Source organism: Meles meles, chromosome 6, assembly GCF_922984935.1.
Source record: "Meles meles chromosome 6, mMelMel3.1 paternal haplotype, whole genome shotgun sequence".
Lineage (NCBI taxonomy): Eukaryota > Metazoa > Chordata > Mammalia > Carnivora > Mustelidae > Meles > Meles meles.
The window spans coordinates 33,124,032-33,140,329 of NC_060071.1; the positions used below are offsets into that span (position 1 = coordinate 33,124,032).

General features: G+C 56.9%; 1 protein-coding gene across 6 annotated transcripts in view; it reads right to left on the bottom strand.

Annotated features, from left to right (window-relative positions):
- The window catches only part of LINGO1 (leucine rich repeat and Ig domain containing 1), a 190,933-nt gene extending 179,618 nt beyond the window's left edge, over positions 1-11,315 (bottom strand). For all 6 annotated transcript variants that reach the window (XM_046010162.1, XM_046010159.1, XM_046010160.1 and 3 more), the window contains exon 1: positions 10,826-11,315. The gene's annotated coding sequence lies outside the window, so the exon portion shown is untranslated. The remainder of the gene's footprint in view (positions 1-10,825) is intronic.
- Positions 11,316-16,298: the final 4,983 nt, after the last annotated feature.

Sequence of the window (16,298 nt, forward strand, 5' to 3'; positions counted from 1 at the left end):
GCACAGAAGGCACCCACCAGCTAGGAGCAAAGAGGGCGGGAGGCTCTGCAGGGCTCTCCACACACCCAGAAGCCCACTCCCTCAGCACAGCGCCGTGGAGCCTCTCACTCAGCTTGGCTAGGCAGGATCCCTCCCGAGAACGGCAATAAGCCTCAACCAGAACCCCGGGTGTCTAGCAGGCCTAGTGGAGGCTCAGCCTTCCCTCCAGCCGGTGGCTGCAGCCCTCAGCCGCCCCCCAGGCCCCACCGGCCAAAGGCAAACACCAAGGCCCAGGAACAGCAGTAAAAGGTGTAGCGGAGAGCAGAAGCCAGGTCCCGAAGACAGCGTGGTCCAGCAAAGCCAGTGTGTTCTAGCCTGTAATCCCAGGCTCCTCATTGACCAGCTGCGAGACTCTCTAAGCCCCAGTGTCCTCGTCTGTAAAACGGAGCCCATGATCTCCACCATGCAGGGCAGTTGTGTGCATTAGTAAAGGTACTGTTCTTCTGTGCCCTGCCTCAGTTCCAGCAGACTGTCCCACCTGTCCCCTGGACGCCAGGCACTGTGCTCACCCTATCCCTCCAGCACTGGGAGAGCAGAGGAAAGGGATGGGGGAAGGGGCAACAAGAACCTGCCCTCTTTCCTCTGACCCTTCCCAGCCCCCTTTCCACCCACCACAGACAGGCTGACATCCATACCCTGTCCCCCCTGCCTCACTCTTGGGACAGAAGGACTCCATTACCTGCCTCATTGTAGCAGGAGGAGTGGTGACATCATCCAGATCATACAGGCCCCATCCAGGCTTTCGTGCAAGCTTGGGTTGTTTTCCTCTCCTTCCCCAACTGCCAAGAATACACAGGCTTGATGCAGAGTTTGGTAGCACCATAGGACCACAGACCAGGGATCAGAGTGCTTTGATATCTCTGTCTCTTGCTCTCCTTCTGGTTACCTCTCTCCCAGGGGCCTCTCCTGCCCCACTTCCTGTCCTCGAGAAATAAGCCTGGCACTATTCAGGGCTCTCCTCATTGCAGAGACAAAGATGGGAGAACAGCAGGCAACCCCAGCCCTGGATGGCTGGACCTCAGGACACCCCATTAAAGCCTTCTTCCCGACCTGCACGCCCATTCTCCCCCCTGATGAGTAACTAGGAGTGTGTGACAGTGTGTGCCTGTGTGTGTGCGCATGCACACACACACACACACACACACACAGAGGGAGACAGGCCCTAATAGGGGAACATGGGCCCACCCCAGGGATGATCGACAGCCCTTTCCCAGCTGGACCTGCCTTCTCCCCTTTGCACACTGGGGAGCACTAGTGTGTCTAAACCACAAGCCCAGCTGGCCCAGAAGCAGGGGTTCCTGCGACTGAGAAGCCAGATACCAGAATATTGCCAAGGCTCTACAGTGCTTTTCACTGTGAGCCCTGAGACAAGGATAACCATGCCCTGTGCCTCAGTTTCCCTTCCTGAAACCCATAACAAAAATGAGATCATCTCTGGAGCTGCCTTCTAGTTCCAACTTTCTCCAATTCCATACCCAGGACCTAAGTGACCCTGGCAAAATCAAGAGACACTAAGTCACTAACAGCCAAATAAGGAGTCCCAAGCACATGTGGGTGCTGGGGGCAGGATCCCCTGACCGCAAGGAGACAAGGAAGCCCAGGGAGGCCCGCACCTGCCCTGAGCTGGCAGAAGACACCTCCCAGGGAGGGTGTCCCCAGGGAAGGACTGGGTTCAGACAGGAGAGCAGGAGAGAGAACAGCTCCTCAGTGTGGCTAGAAGCATCCAGGGCTCTCTCCCTTTCCAGCACACACACGCCAGAAGCTCACCCCTCTGGTGCCTCACTTCCATCTGTTCTGAAGGTACAGTCTTCAGCCCAGCCCAGATTTCAGGCTCGACCCCAAGCCCCTGATACGCAGATCCCCCCACCCCCAAGGAGAGTCCAGACTGGGATCCTAAACCCTTCTATCAGACAAGCCCTCCCCTTGCCTTCCCCACTGGGAAGCTGGGGAGTGGGGGATAGTGGATAGTGGATAGCAAGCTGGATAGTGGGGGCAGCCCTGTTTCTTGTGCCAGCAGAAACTCCCCTCACTTGTATGGCCAGAGCCTGATAACATTCTCCTAAATTAAACAATAAACAAGACGTTGTTTTAGGTTTCCCTGACGCTGCAGTTCCTGATTAATCCCACAGCAAACAAAAGGAAGAGAGCAGATTAACCTAAAAGACAGTCACTTCCTGTTTGCAGGCAGAACCCCCAGCCAGAGCCAGAGGAACCCCCTCCCCCAAAGATGGGGATCCTGCCGCAGCCACATGCCCAGCTCTGGACCACCAACGCCCTCCTCCTCCCCCTCCCCCTGGCAACACCTGTGGCCACCTCCTAGGTCCCGCCTCTCCTCCCTTACCCCTCTTTGCTCTGCGACCTTGGACATGCCAGGCCACCTCTCAGGGTTCAGTCCCCTCATCTAACAGCATCCTCATCTCTCAATGATAAAACGAAAAGGAATATATGACCACTTGAGGTTAAACAGAAATTTTCTCATATCTTTCAGAGACCAATGCTGAAATATTTAAGGGTGAAATGGCATGATGTCATAATTTACTTTAAAATACTCTGGGGGAATAAAGATAAGGCAAAATGTGGCAAAATGTCAACAATTGTTAAAATTAGGTGAGGCTATATAAGGTTTCCTATTCTAGTCTCTCTACCTTTCTATGTGTTTGGAAATGTTCCTACGAAAAGTTAAAAAAAAAAAAAAAGGCCTTGGTGACGTGAGCCAGGAGCCCCACACACAATGCCCTGTGCTCCTGGCGATCCTGAAAGGCAGCTAGGTCTCTCAAGTAGGTTAAACACCCCCCCCGCTGGTTCCTTTATGTGGTTTCCCTAGAAATCGCTTTTGCACAAATTCCACTGAGTCCTGACTCCACATTGAAAAGCCTTAGCACATTCAGGAGCCAGACAGAGCACTTGAGAGAGACAACTGTAGTTTTCCAAGCAGCCTGTCCCTCCCACCCACCAGCTCACTGTCCCTTCTGCTGAGCAGCCCTGGGCTGAGGACTGTGATGCTGTCTCTCATCGCCAAGGGGCCACCACCCTCTCTGAGCCTCAGAACGCCCTCACCCATTCAGCACAAATGAGGACAAGTCAGTGACAGCCGGGCTGTCTCACTCAAAGGCACAGTGTTACCCCAAAGACTGAGATCCCCATTTAACAGATGGGAAAGCTGAGACCCAGGGCCAGTTGAGACTGGAGGCAGAACATAGAAGCTGGGGCCAGAGGGGAAGCGGAAAGGAGCAAAAGCTCCCTGCTCACCCCAGTCTCCCCTTCTCCCCAACCCTCTGTCTCAGCCCTGGCAGCTCCAGTCTAAGACACTGTGGCCTATACCTCCTTTCCTCTGACTCCTGTTTCTGGAGCTTCCCGGTCAGGAAGTCAGTGGCCACAGTTGCAGTCTCCCAGCCAGGCCCGGCTGACCCACACCAACGCTGGCTAGGCCCTCTCCACCGATCGATAATGGAAGAATTATCAGTACCCCAAATAATCAGTCACTAATTGCCAATGCCATGCAACTCCCTGGAGCCAGTTATGTGTGGCCAATGACTGGGCACCCCGGCTGCAGCCTGGTGGAACCTCCAGGAGCAAGGAAGGCCGTGTCTGTGGTGAGCACCTCAGCAGAAAAGCCATCCATAACCCCGGGGGCTTTTCAAGTAGATGTCCCAGGCCTTGCACACATCCCCAGGCTCAAGAGGCAGGAGGAAGTGGCCCTGGCCACAGGGGCCCTGGGGGCTTCCCCTCATGTCTCTGAGCCCGTCTGGCCCCAGGTGCCTGGACATGGCAGGTACCCAGGATGGAAAAACCTGGTCCCTACCACCAACGCATCCTAGAGAGATAAACCACCATAGCTCACAGGCCACCCATACACTACGCCTTGCACACAGTAGGTGTACAGTCCTGAGGAAGAAGCAGCTACTTCTAGCTGGGGACTTGAAATATGGCACATGGGCCAAGTATTAAACGGTGGGAGGGAACCACAAGGGCAGAAGCGGAAGAAGGCACCAGGTGGTGGGGACAGCACGGCCAGACCCCGGAGGAAGAAAAAAGCCGCAACAGGTGTGAAAGGGACAGTGAGTGGCATTTGGTTGGCACCTGAGTGCACACAGGGGACCAGAGGGAAATGGCTGGAGCGGAGGCTCAGACCCCATGCAAGGCACTGAGGAGTCCAGTCGCCGGCCTGAAGGCAACAAAGAGTGCTCGAGGGCGCCGAGTGCAAGCGTGACCACAACCAGCGTGGGCTTGGAAGACCGTTAAGAACTAATGCACGCGGGGCACCTGGGTGGCTCAGTGGGTTAAGCCGCTGCCTTCGGCTCAGGTCATGATCTCAGGGTCCTGGGATCGAGTCCCGCATCGGGTTCTCTGCTCAGCAGGGAGCCTGCTTCCCTCTCTCTCTCTCTCTCTGCCTGCCTCTCTGTCTACTTGTGATCTCTCTCTGTCAAATAAAAAAAAAAAAATCTAAAAAAGAACTAATGCACGCAAGTTTGCTACTGAGTGCGGGCTGGGCACCCCAACAGGGCAGGGGCTGGGGTGGCTCATCTCTGTCCCCAGAGCAGCTAGCACATCCAGGCCCAGAAGAAGCACCCCAAAAGTGAATCATTGAATGATCCCAGGATCAGCAGCTTCAGGACTGGGGACTCCTGGACTCGCAGCTATGGTACGGCATGTCCGTATAAAAATAGGTATTTTGAGGGGCGCCTGGGGGGCTCAGTCTTCAAGCGTCCACCTTCAGCTCAGGTCAAGATCCCGGGGTCCTGGGACTGAGCCCGCATCGGGCTCCCTGCTAGGAGGGAGGTCTTCTTCTCCCTCTCCCACACCCCCTGCTTGTGTTCCCCTCTCTCACTGTATCTCTCTCTATCAAATAAATAAAATCTTAAAAAATAAAAATAAAAATGGGTTATTTCGGGACACCTGGGTGGCTCCGTCATTAAGCGTCTGCCTTCAGCTCAGGTCATGATCCCAGGATGTCTCTCTCTGTCACATAAATAAATAAAATCTTTAAAAAAAGAAAAGAAAAGAAAGAAAACTTTAACAAAAATAAAAATAAAAATAGGTATTTAGAGTTGAGCCTCGAAAACAGCCTTGTGAAGCGGGCACAGAGGTAATTCTCTCCCGTTTACAAAGAGGGAAGCTGAGGCTCAAAGAGGGCCCAGACGCTGACCTGGCCAAGGTCGCACAGCTGGTCAGGGGCAGACCCCAGTGCCCTCCCTGCCCTCCCCAAAAGGCAGAGCCCTGCTGGCCTGGGCTTCACCAGGAGGTAAAGGCCCCCTCCTCCCTCCTCCCAGTCCCCAACCCCACTCCCACCCGGTCAGTAGAGCAAAGGGTGTACGTGCTGCCCCACTGAGGGTCACCCATACCCACCCCAGCTGGGACTGACTGCTTGTCACCATGACGGCTTGTCGCTGTATCTGTAACGAAGACAGGGCTGGGTGGGGAAACTTTAGGACTCCCAAGCTTGATCTCAACAGGCCTTGTCGAAGACAGACCCACTTCTCCCCAGCCTCTACCCCCAAAGTTTGGGAAGAAAACCCATGGAGCAATTGTCGGGACCAAGGGTCCACCCAGCTTGCTGTGCAACTCTGAGAATCCCTTCCCAGTTTCCTCATCTGTGAAACGGGGCTGGCTCTCTGCCTCCTTTGCAGAACTGCCATGAGGTCTAGAGGAGGGAAGGAGTAGAAAAACTTATAGAAAACTGTAAAGCAGATTTTATTCTGGAAAATAGTAATAATAAGGTTTCTCTCTACTTCAGTCTAGATATGGATACTTTGAGAGGCCTCATTTCCCTCTCCCAGCAGAGAACAAAAATGAACCAACATTCCCTGAGATTCTTGTACGCATCAGGCCAGTGAGTGCTTTCCGCGTGTCGTTTCAAAGTACACCCATGACACCCCGACGAGGCAGGGATATCACTCTCCTGTGGTACAGATGAGGAAACCGAAGCTCAGAAAGTGAAAGGCCTTGCCTGAGGTCACCCAGCCTGGAAGCAGCTGAGCCAGGATTCAGACCCAGATCCAGACACCATCCACGCCCACGCCTTTTTGACCACTCCAGGCTAATTCGAGGGACCCGTTTCCACACCCCCCAAATCTTAGAGCTACAGAACCCATGCCCAGGGTGAGGCTGCGTGTCGCACACACATACTCCGCTGAGCCCTGAAGCCCCGACATCAGATGTCCCATAGCACCACGGCCTGCACACTGCTGGGCCATCAGAGCCGGGGGCGGGGGGGAGCATGGAGGGCGGCTGGCACAGCTGGCCTGGGCCTAATTGGATCAGGCCACTCTGGCAGATGGGTGTTGGAAAGGGACCATCTGCCAAGATCCAAGCTTCATGTCCAAACCAACCTGGACACCAAGGCTCCATTTTGGCCTCCTCCCGCCCCGACCCCAACGGCTGGCAGTGCCCACGTAGATGCAGAAGGCCAGGATGGCAGCCGCTCCTTCTCCTTCAGCGGCTGGCATCTCCCCTGATGGGGCCATATGGCCCCATATGCTCCCTGACAGCTGGACTGCAGAAGCCACTGCCTGAGGACGTCCTCTGCAGAGGCCCCGAGGCCCTGGGCATGGCACCCGCCCCTGCCCCACAGACCAAAGGCCCAGCCAGGAAAACCCCAAGCAGGAACACCCTGCCCGCAGCTTATCCTGTGACTTCGTTCAAGCCACCACCCGTCCCCGGTCCTCTAACTCTTCCTCTGTCGAAGAGAAGTGTGACCAGCACTCTACCCCTTCTCTTAGTAGCCCACTTCCATGGTCACAGACTTCCACCCAAACCCAGGTCTCTGAGGAGACAAGCTTATCCGTTTTGCAGACCTAGACACAGAGGTGGGAGGGATGGAGGGAACTGCTCAAGCACACCCAATGGGAGGGCCAGTATTTGTGAGTCTCAGACACCTGCCACCTCCCTCTGCCCAAGTGGTGGGACCCGTGATATCCCCGAGACCCTGCCCAACTCGGGATGGATGGCCTCCTCTGCCCCACATGGCTCCTCCTCCAGTTGGAATCTCTCTACCTTCCTGGGGTGGAAAACCATCCTGTTGCCCTCACCACCAGCCTAGATTCCCTTGGCAGCCTCAGGACCTCGTCCCCGCCTCTGGCTCCCCTGGCCAACCCCTCCCACAACCACCAGAGGGAGCTGTTGAAACCGCAGATCTGCTTTCCGGTCCCTCCAGAACTTCCACCCAGCAGCCCCTGAATGTGGAATCAGCCCACACTCTCAGCTGGGCACTCCAGACCCTCCTGGGTCTTGTGCCAACATGCTCCGGGCCGGCTGTGCCCCGGCATGAGCTACTCCCTTGCAAACATGCTCCACCCATGCCCGGTGCTTCCCACCGCCATGCCTTCACTAACACCGTGCCATCTGCCTGGAAAGCCCTCCCTTGTTCGTGCTCTCCATTCACTTATGCATTCAGCATATTCACGGGGCTTCTACCAAGTGCCAGAAACATCTGAGCAGGTCAAAACACACCAGCCTCCAGTCCACCTGAAACAACCCGCTGCCGAACCCTGTCTCATGTCCCTCTGCAGCTGCCCAGCCCACTCGGCCTCATGCCCAGGGTGGATACCTGTGTCCCCTTCCAGAACCCACCCAGGGGGGGAACCCAGGCTTGTCACTGGAATCCCCAGGACTCAGCCCAGACCGCAAACCAAGAGAGGACCCCAAATGTGGAGCAAGCCCCTTACTGGAGAATTCTAGGCAATGAGGAGGAGCAAGGCCAAGCCATCGTTCTCGGGAGCAGATGTGCAAGCCCCAGAAACCTGTGGAGGAGACTCTGGTTGGCCAGAGTGGTCCCCAGTTCCCCCCAAATGAGGCCTGAGTGGTCAGGGGTAATCTTCCCCCCACTCAAATCACCCCAAGGCCCAGCCCACCCAACAACTTATCACAGAATTTGTTAGAATATGACACTTTTTTAATTTAAAACACACCCACAGCAGAGTCAGAGACTGGCTGGAGAGGGAAAGAAGGGGTCCCTCTGGTCAGAGGTCTGAGGGGGAGTGGCTCTTCCTAAAGCTAGGGGCACCTGGCTGGGATTCACATCCCTGACAGCACAGACCTAGGGCCAAAGAGGTACCCTGCTCCCTCCCTCCCCATGGCTTGAGACCCCAAATGGCAGGCTGAGCCTGCTGGAGTCCTGCGGTGGGAAGGGGGCCAGAAAAAGCTGGGCAGAGATTAAAGTGGACCTGGGTGGCAGGGGTGGCACCAAGCAGGCACCAGGCAAGCACCAGGCCACACTCTAGCCACCTGGGGGTCAACCAGAGCTTCAGTTGACACAAAGGAAAGCAGAGAGCTCAGGGAGCCACAAGGGGATGGAGAAGGGGGGAGAGAGAGAAAAGAGAAACAATGGGTAAGAAAGGCCACTGAGTGAGAGCAGGGCTACTGGAACATGAAGCCAGTGAAGAGGCTGAGCAGCCACCACAGAACACTCCAACCTCAGGAGGAGATTTGGCCACTGCTGGACAACAGCTCTCCCTGCCCCCAGAGGACTCTAAGGACCACTAGTGGCCCTGGGGATGAGTCCAGGCTGCCATCACGTCAACATGGCGGGGAGGGCTCACAGAAGCCTGCCTGGGGCTGAGAGCTAGTCTAGCTTCCGGTTCCTCAGGTGGGCCACCAGGGTAGGAAGTGGTCCCAACAGCCCCCAGAGTCCATTCCCCCCAGGGCACATTTAGATGTCTGTAGGAAGCCATCTCCCTGAGGTGAGCTTTCTGGGCCATATGGGGTTCTAGGATGCAGATCTCAGGAGAGTGGGAAGGATACCAGGGCCCATACAAGAGGGCAATGCCAGGGGCGCCTGGGTGGCTCAGTGGGTTAAGCCACTGCCTTCGGCTCAGGTCATGATCTCAGGGTCCTGGGATCGAGTCCTGCATCGGGCTCTCTGCTCAGCAGCGAGCCTGCTTCCCTCTCTCTCTCTCTGCCTACCTCTCTGCCTCTTGTGATCTCTATCTGTCAAATAAATAAATAAAATCTTTAAAAAAAAGAGGGCAATGCCAGGACATAGCCTACAGGGCCAGGCTGGGGGTGGGGAAACCCCTCTGATCCCCAGAACAATGCAGACATCCCAGTGCCAAGGATTACAGAAGCTGGTAGACTCCAGCCCCAAATCTAAGAGACAAAGCTTAATGAAGCTGGGGACAAGAGGTGCCAGAAGTCAAGCCAGGGAGAACCAGGCTGAGAGTGGCTATGCCCTCCTTCTTGCCCATTTGGGGAGAGTGCTGGTCATGGGCAGCAGGACAGCTGCCTCAGGAGACTCTCCAGCAGCAGGTTGCCAGAGTCCCTCCCCATCTCACCAAGACTAGGGTGAAAGGCTACCTTCCCAGTGGAAAGGGGCTGCCTGGAGCCTAGAGTTCTCCTAGTTTCATCTCTGTCTCAAAACCGCCGTCTGTGAAATAGAGTGGCCTTGTGTCCATGGGCCTTGCACTCTCATCAGGTGGCTGACAAGGCTCCAGAAGGGTAAGGAAGTGGAAGCAAGGTTTAAGCCTGAAGGCTGGTCAGAAAAAATATTGCCATCCCCCAGAGAGCCAGGTAGATCCTGCATAACACATAGGCCGAGAACCAAGACTTCTGACCCCCATGGGCTAACACTGAGTGCCAGGAGAGAGCACAGCAACAAGGACAGATGCTCCAATCCAGAAACCTGACCCCAGAGCACAGATTCAAGGAGCAATCAGGGAAGACTTCCTAGAGGAGGGAGGATTTGTATAGGGGAAGCCCTGACCTCTGACCTTTCCTTGTGCTCTCTCTGGAGGGGACATGGTCCCTCCATCTCAGGGGCACCACCTAGGGCTACTTCCCCTCATCCATCCTATCCAGGGGCAGGATTGCCATTTGGGGAGGGGGCCTGGGAAGTTCCCTGAGGCTGCAGCAATGGGCAGGACAGGAGTGTGGAAGGAGACTCAGGAACAGGAGGGGGTTGGGGAGGTGCACAGCACAGGCACAGCCCTGACACATGGTAGAGCACACAGGAGCATGTCTCCAAGCAAAACAGGCATGGGGGCGGGGGAGGGGGGGTGCACCAGGCCAAGGACCTAGAGGTTCCCCTTTCAATCCCTGGCCTCTTGGGAGCTCCTGGGGGCCAGGTCTAACGCGATGCCCCTATCTGGCAGTTCCCTTCTTTCAGCCGCCTGTCCCACGCAGCAGAAGGCGCGGGGACACACACATGTACACACAGGCATGTCTGCCACTCCCCACCTCAAGCCCTGTGTCCTCAGCCTGGCTGCAAAGACGACCTTGCCGCCCCGGGGCCTGGAAGCTGTCGCCGCGCGGTCCCGCCGGACCCTGGAGGAGTCACAGGAGTCCAGCGCTGGGAGCGGCTCCAGCGCGGCGCCATGGTGCGGGACTGGTGTCCCAGAGAGCCGGCGGCTGTGCCGATGGGGTGGTGGAGACGCACCCCTTGGCCCGCCGGGTGGCACAGCCGGCGCCCCCGTCCCATTCCTCCCTCGCGTTCTCTCCCCAGGAAGGCAAGGCCGGAATTCCACCATTAAAACGCCTCCATCTCCTCTCCCCCCACACACAAAGTTGCTCCAAGTCGCCGGGGTTCCCGCGGCAGGCGAGGGTTAGGCGGGGCCGCGCAGCGGGCGGGAGCGCGGTCACGGACTGGGGTGCCGAGCGCGCCCCATCCATCTCCGCGCGTGCACGCCCCCCACGGGCGCGCACCCCACACCCCACCCCCACCCACTGCCCCCGAGGCTCCCGCCCAATCAGAGGCCGCGCACGCGGCGCTGCCGACGGGCAGACACCCCAGCTCCCCGGCCTGCGCCCCGGCGGCCACAGCCCAGCCGCAGCATCCCGGCCTGGCCGCACTCACCGTCCCGGGCGCGCACTTCGCGCGCCGCTCTGCTCCGGGCCAGCATTCCCCGGCTCAGCTCTGCTCCGCTCCGGTTCCCGCTCCGGCTCGGGTTCCCGCTCCTCAGGGCTCGGCTCCGAGATGGTGGCAGCAGCAGCGAGCGAGGCAGGGAGGGCGTGTGCGTGTGTGTATGTGTGTGCGCGCGCGGCGTGTGCGTGTGCGCGGGAGGGCCCCGCGCTCCCCTGCGCGCCCCACTCCTGCCTCCTGCTCTCCACGCTGCGATGCCAGCAGAATCCCTAACGCGCGCTCCCACCCACCCGGGCGCTCACACTCGCACACACGCGCGCAGCCCGGGGCGCGCACACATCCCCGCCGCCGCACACCCGGCTCCGCACTCCTGGGGCGCTCACAAAGGCCCCCTTGCCCCGGCCCGCCGGAGCCCCCGGAGCGCAGCCCGCGGGGCCTATGGACTGGCCCTGCGTCCCTTTCCCGGCGGGCCCGCCTCAGGCCCCCCGCCGCTTCCAGAGGGGACCCCTCCGGCTTCCCCGCTCCCCCACCATGTCTGGCCCGGCCGCACTCGCCTCCCGAACCCCGGCCGGGGCGCGCAACTCTGGCTTCCGGCGCTCCCACCCGAAGAAGCCGGCCCCCTCCTCCTCGCCTGCGCCGCCGCCCGTGCCGCGTGTTCTCTCGCTCCTTTCTGCCCCCCTTTCCTGTCCCTGCCTCTCCTTTTATCTCTTCTCTTTTCTCCCACCTGCTCCCTGTTCCCTGTCCTCTCTCTCTCCCGCTGTCTCTCCGTCTATCCTGCCGCCGCCCTCTCTCGCGCCCCCTCCTCCCCACCGCCCTGCGCTGCCTCTCACATTCTCCGCATTACACTAGGCGCCGCCCGCCTCGCCGGGCCCAGGGTTCGAGAGCTCAGCGGGCGGCGAGGGGACCTGGCCGCGTCCGGCCCCGCCGCCACCTCCGCTCTCTGCTCGCTCCGCGGCTCCTGGCTCTGGCCTGGCGGGCGGCGACGTCCCGCTCTAGCCTCGGCTGTCGCTGACAGCTCCCATCTCGCCTGGGCTTAAAGGGATAGTGCACCGGGCTCGACCTGCCCCACCCGGGGGCGCCAAGGAGGGCGGCCTCGCCGCGCGGGAACAGTCCGGGGCGGTGGCGCAGCCGGGGCGGTGCGGGCGGCGCCCTGTCAGCCGCGGTTGATCCCGGCCCTCCGGGGCTGGAGGTGAGTCAAGGAGAAGGGCGGTCGGGAGCTGTCCGGACCGTGCCATCCAAGGGGCGCGCAATGCTTGTTGGCCGCTAAGCCTAGGGGCAGGCTGGGTGTGGGGCAGTGCGTGCTGGGCGCCGGAGACTGCGGGGCCAGGAGGAGGGATCAGGGAAACAGCTGTCCGGATCTGAGCCCAGGATGAGGACACCTGTCATGCTGGAGGACAGGGCTCATAGGATGGCCTCCCACTCCTGCTGTGTGACCTTGGGCAAATGCCTGCCTCTCTCTGGGCTTCAGTTTACCCTTCCTTGGAAGGACATTAGCTTACATCATCTCTGGGGCCATGCCGAACTCTGATACGGTGTTAGATCCCATAGGAGAAGGAGTCCCAAGCCGGCCCTTAGCGCTAAGAATCCCACCCACTCCTTGCCTCTGAGAGCTGGGGCAACGACAGAGGCGGCACTCCTTGCTACCCCACCCTCACCAACCCTGCTCTGTCCCCTCCCTCATTCTTCGACCTTTCTCTCCACCCTCATCAGAGGAACAAGGCAAAGTTGAGAGGTACAAGGACCTACCAGGGACAGCACACTACAGTTTACAGAACTCATTCACATCCAAGATCTCCCTGGACCTTCATGATGCCCCTGAGAAATAAAGTTTAAGTTCACCCCTAAGGCTCCCTGTCAGCCTGATCCTGAACAGGCCTGATGCATAAGCATTTCATCTTTTGTATCCCCCACACCTACTTCCACCCCAGACAGACCCTCACTCTCCAACCTCTGTAGAGGGATGTTGTCCATTTGTTTACTAAGCATCTATTATGTGTCCCATCCTATGCTAGATACTGGGGACACATAGATGATTTAGACACAGTCCTGCCCTTAAAAACATGAAAGAACAGGAGATAAGATGGACTTTGGGGGATGGAGGAAGTCCAGGAAAGCTTCTAGAAAAGGTGGCATTGAAGCCAGGTATTGAAGGATGAGTAGGAGTTGGTCAGGCAGAAAGGAACCGAAAGGGCATCCTATGCCAAGAGAAGAGCATCTGCGAAGACATGGTAGTGGAAAATAGGGAAGGATGGGTGTATTTGAGGAAAGAGAAGCTATAAGAGCCTTGAATTGATGAGTTTTGACTTTGTTCTTGGGCAGCAAGAGAGCTGCCACTTAGCGAATCTAGGCAGAAGTCCTCCCCATCTCTCAGCCATCACAGAGGCATGGCTAAGGTCTTCCAGAATTCAGAAGCTTTTGAAAGGAGCCTCCTCTTCTCTCCTAGCAAACCCAGTCCCAATCTCTGCTCCTAATTCCTGCAGCCAGATGCAGCACAGCCTCCCCCTGCTGACCGGAGCTGGAAATAGGAGAAATCCAGGCTTCACTCTGGCTGTGATGTGAGTCCAGGGAGAGCCAAACTTTGGCGCCCCACCCCTCCATCAAGGTGCCCTGCGGAGTCCACACTGTGGTGGTACCGGGTGCCACTTCCAGCCTCAGTGTCCTCCTCTGTACAGTGGGAGTAAAAATACTCAGCCACCAAGGAGGCTGGTGAAGAATTCGTAAAGAATAATGCACACAGGGGCACCTGGGTGGCTCAGTGGGTTAAAGGCTCTGCCTTTGGCTCAGGTCATGATCCCAGGGTCCTTGGTCATGGTCTCAGGGTCCTGGGATCGAGCCCTGCAATGGGATCTCTGCTCAGCAGGGAACCTGCTTCCTACTCTCTCTCTGCCTGCCTCTCTGGCTACTTGTGGTCTCTGTCTCTCAAATAAATAAGTAAAAAAAAAAAAAATCTTAAAAAAAAAAAAGAAGAAGAATGCACACAGGGGCACCTGAGTGGCACAGTCCATTGAGTGGTCTGCTCTTGGTTTTGGCTCAGGTCGTGATCTCAGGGGTCATGAGATTGAGCCCTGCATCAGACTCCCTGCTCGGTGAGTTGTCTGTTTAAGACTCTCTCTCCCTCTTCCCCTCCTCCCTGCTCCCACACGCTATCTTTCTAAAATCAATAAATAAATCTTAGGGGAAAAAAAAAGAGGGGCGCCTGGGTGTCTCAGTGGGTTAACCGTCTGACTCTTGGCTTTGGTTCAGGTCATGCTCTCAGGGTTGTGGAACTGAGTCTCACATCAGGCTCTGTGCTCAGTGCAGAGTCTGCTTGAGATTCTCCCTCTTGCTCCTGCTCTCTCTCTCTCTCTCTCTCAAATAAACAGACATAATATTAAAAAAAAAAAAAGAGGAAGAAGAATGCACATGAACGGCCCACTACAGTAGGTGTTCGCAAATGTCATTTTCTTTCCCCGCACCTGAGCTTGGCTTTATGGCCTATCCCAAAGGCCCTTACTGTCTTCCTGTTCCCTCCTTTCCTGACCATTTTTCCTCTGCCTTTGTACCAGACTTCCTGGGGGCCTCAGGGGAGATGAGCTCACGGCTGTTGCCTGCTCTGGCTCAACACACCTCCTGAGGAGTCTTCCCAGGGCCTCCAGGTGGACCCCAGGGAAGCCAAACAGAGACAAACAGCCTTTCCCTGGAGTGCCTGACATCCAAGCAGAGCAACAGTTCCAGTCCATTTCTCACACTTTACTGTTCTGGGAGCCATGCAGCCTTGGTGTCTGTGCTTGGAAATTTATGCCCCCAGCTTTGCTGTGCAACCTCAGATAAGTAGCACACCGTCTCTGAGCCCCCAACTTCCTCCCTAAGTTGCCCAGAGGGGCCATAAACGTAACTCACTTATTTTCCTTCCGCAGCTCCAGACCTCAACCTTCTATCCAAGAGTTCCGCACAGAGGCAAGAAGGTACAGAGGTCTCTTTAGGACCCCCTTGTATCCAGCCCCTGTGCTGGTGGCCAGGAGCTATGATCACCTCTGGCTCCCAGCAGGCTTTACAGAGAAGTGAGGCATGAGTAATGAACAGGCCCACTTAGAGGAATCACTCCCCACTACCAGACATCAGCATCTGGGGCCTGGGGGCCAGAGGCTGGGGGTGGGCCAGTGTGGGCAGCTCCAGGAAGGAGCTCCTTCCCCAGAAGCTGGGGGTTGGCTGCTTCCTGCCACAAGGGCTGGGTCAGTGGCCCAGCAGATGTCCACCCAGGGTCCCTCTGCTATTTTTAGCTCTCTGCGTAGGCCAGTGGGGGAGACCCTGGCAGTGTCCCAGACCCCATCACCAAGGCAGGTCCAGCCTGGAGCCAAGAGACCTACATGGGATCCCAGGAGGCAGTGGGCATTTCCTGCCTGCCTTCTTAGCCAACTCCGGGCATCCTGGGTCAGGCTGAAAAATAAATAGGGTCACCCAAGATTCAGAGAACGGCCCCACCCAGCCAGGCTGTCTCAATGCGTCTCACATCCCAGCTCCTCACCTCCAGTCTTTTCCCCCAGATCCCTACTACTTGGCTGGCACAATCCATCTAGCTCTCAAGTCCTTCCACCCCTGAACAACCTTCCTCAACTACCCATTGCCCACTCCAATCTCTGGCCTCCTCCTTATTCTTAACCCGCTATGTGGCAGGTGTCTTCACTTACTGGCTCACCCTCACACTGATCCTGGTGTTACCATTCCCATTTCAGAGAAGGAGGAAACCAAGGTTTAGTGTGAATTTCCAGGATTTTAAATGAGAGCTGTTGTTTTTCATTTTTTCCACAAACATTTTTTTAAATTTTTTAAAAGATTTTATTTATTTATTTATTTATTTGAGAGAAAGAGAGCATTAGCAGGGGAAAAGGCACAGGGAGAGGGAGGAACAGACTCCCCGCTGAGCAGGAAGCCCAACTCAGGGCTTGATCTCAAGACCTGAGCTGAAGGCAGACAGTTAACAAACTGAGCCACCCAGGCGCCCCTCTTTTCACAAACATTTATCAAGGGCTTACTCCCCGCCCGGCGCTATGCCAAATGTGGAGAATACATATTAGAGAACTTAGAGTCTAGAGGAAGAAAAAGGAATCAAACCACTGTGCAAAGAGTGATGGAATTATACCTCGGACAAGGCTATGAAGAGTTATGGGGCTGGTAGGTGGAGGCCCAGGCTGGTCTTGGGAATCAGGAAAAGATAGGATGTGACATTTGACCTAGCCCCAGGAGGTTGGGTAGACATTAATTTGTAGGAGTGGGGCTACAGAGAGAGGGAACAGCACATGCAAAGGCCCTGCAATGAGAGGAAGGAAACCAAGCTCATGTTGTCTGAGCATGAGAAGAGACAACTGAACATGGGGCTGCAGGGGGGATGGGGCCGGGACCACAGGTTCTAGAGGGCCCTGTCAGAAGCTGGGAGTTTAGCCTCGTGGCTCTGGGTTGGCCCTGCAGTTCTGAAGCAGAACTCTGCAAC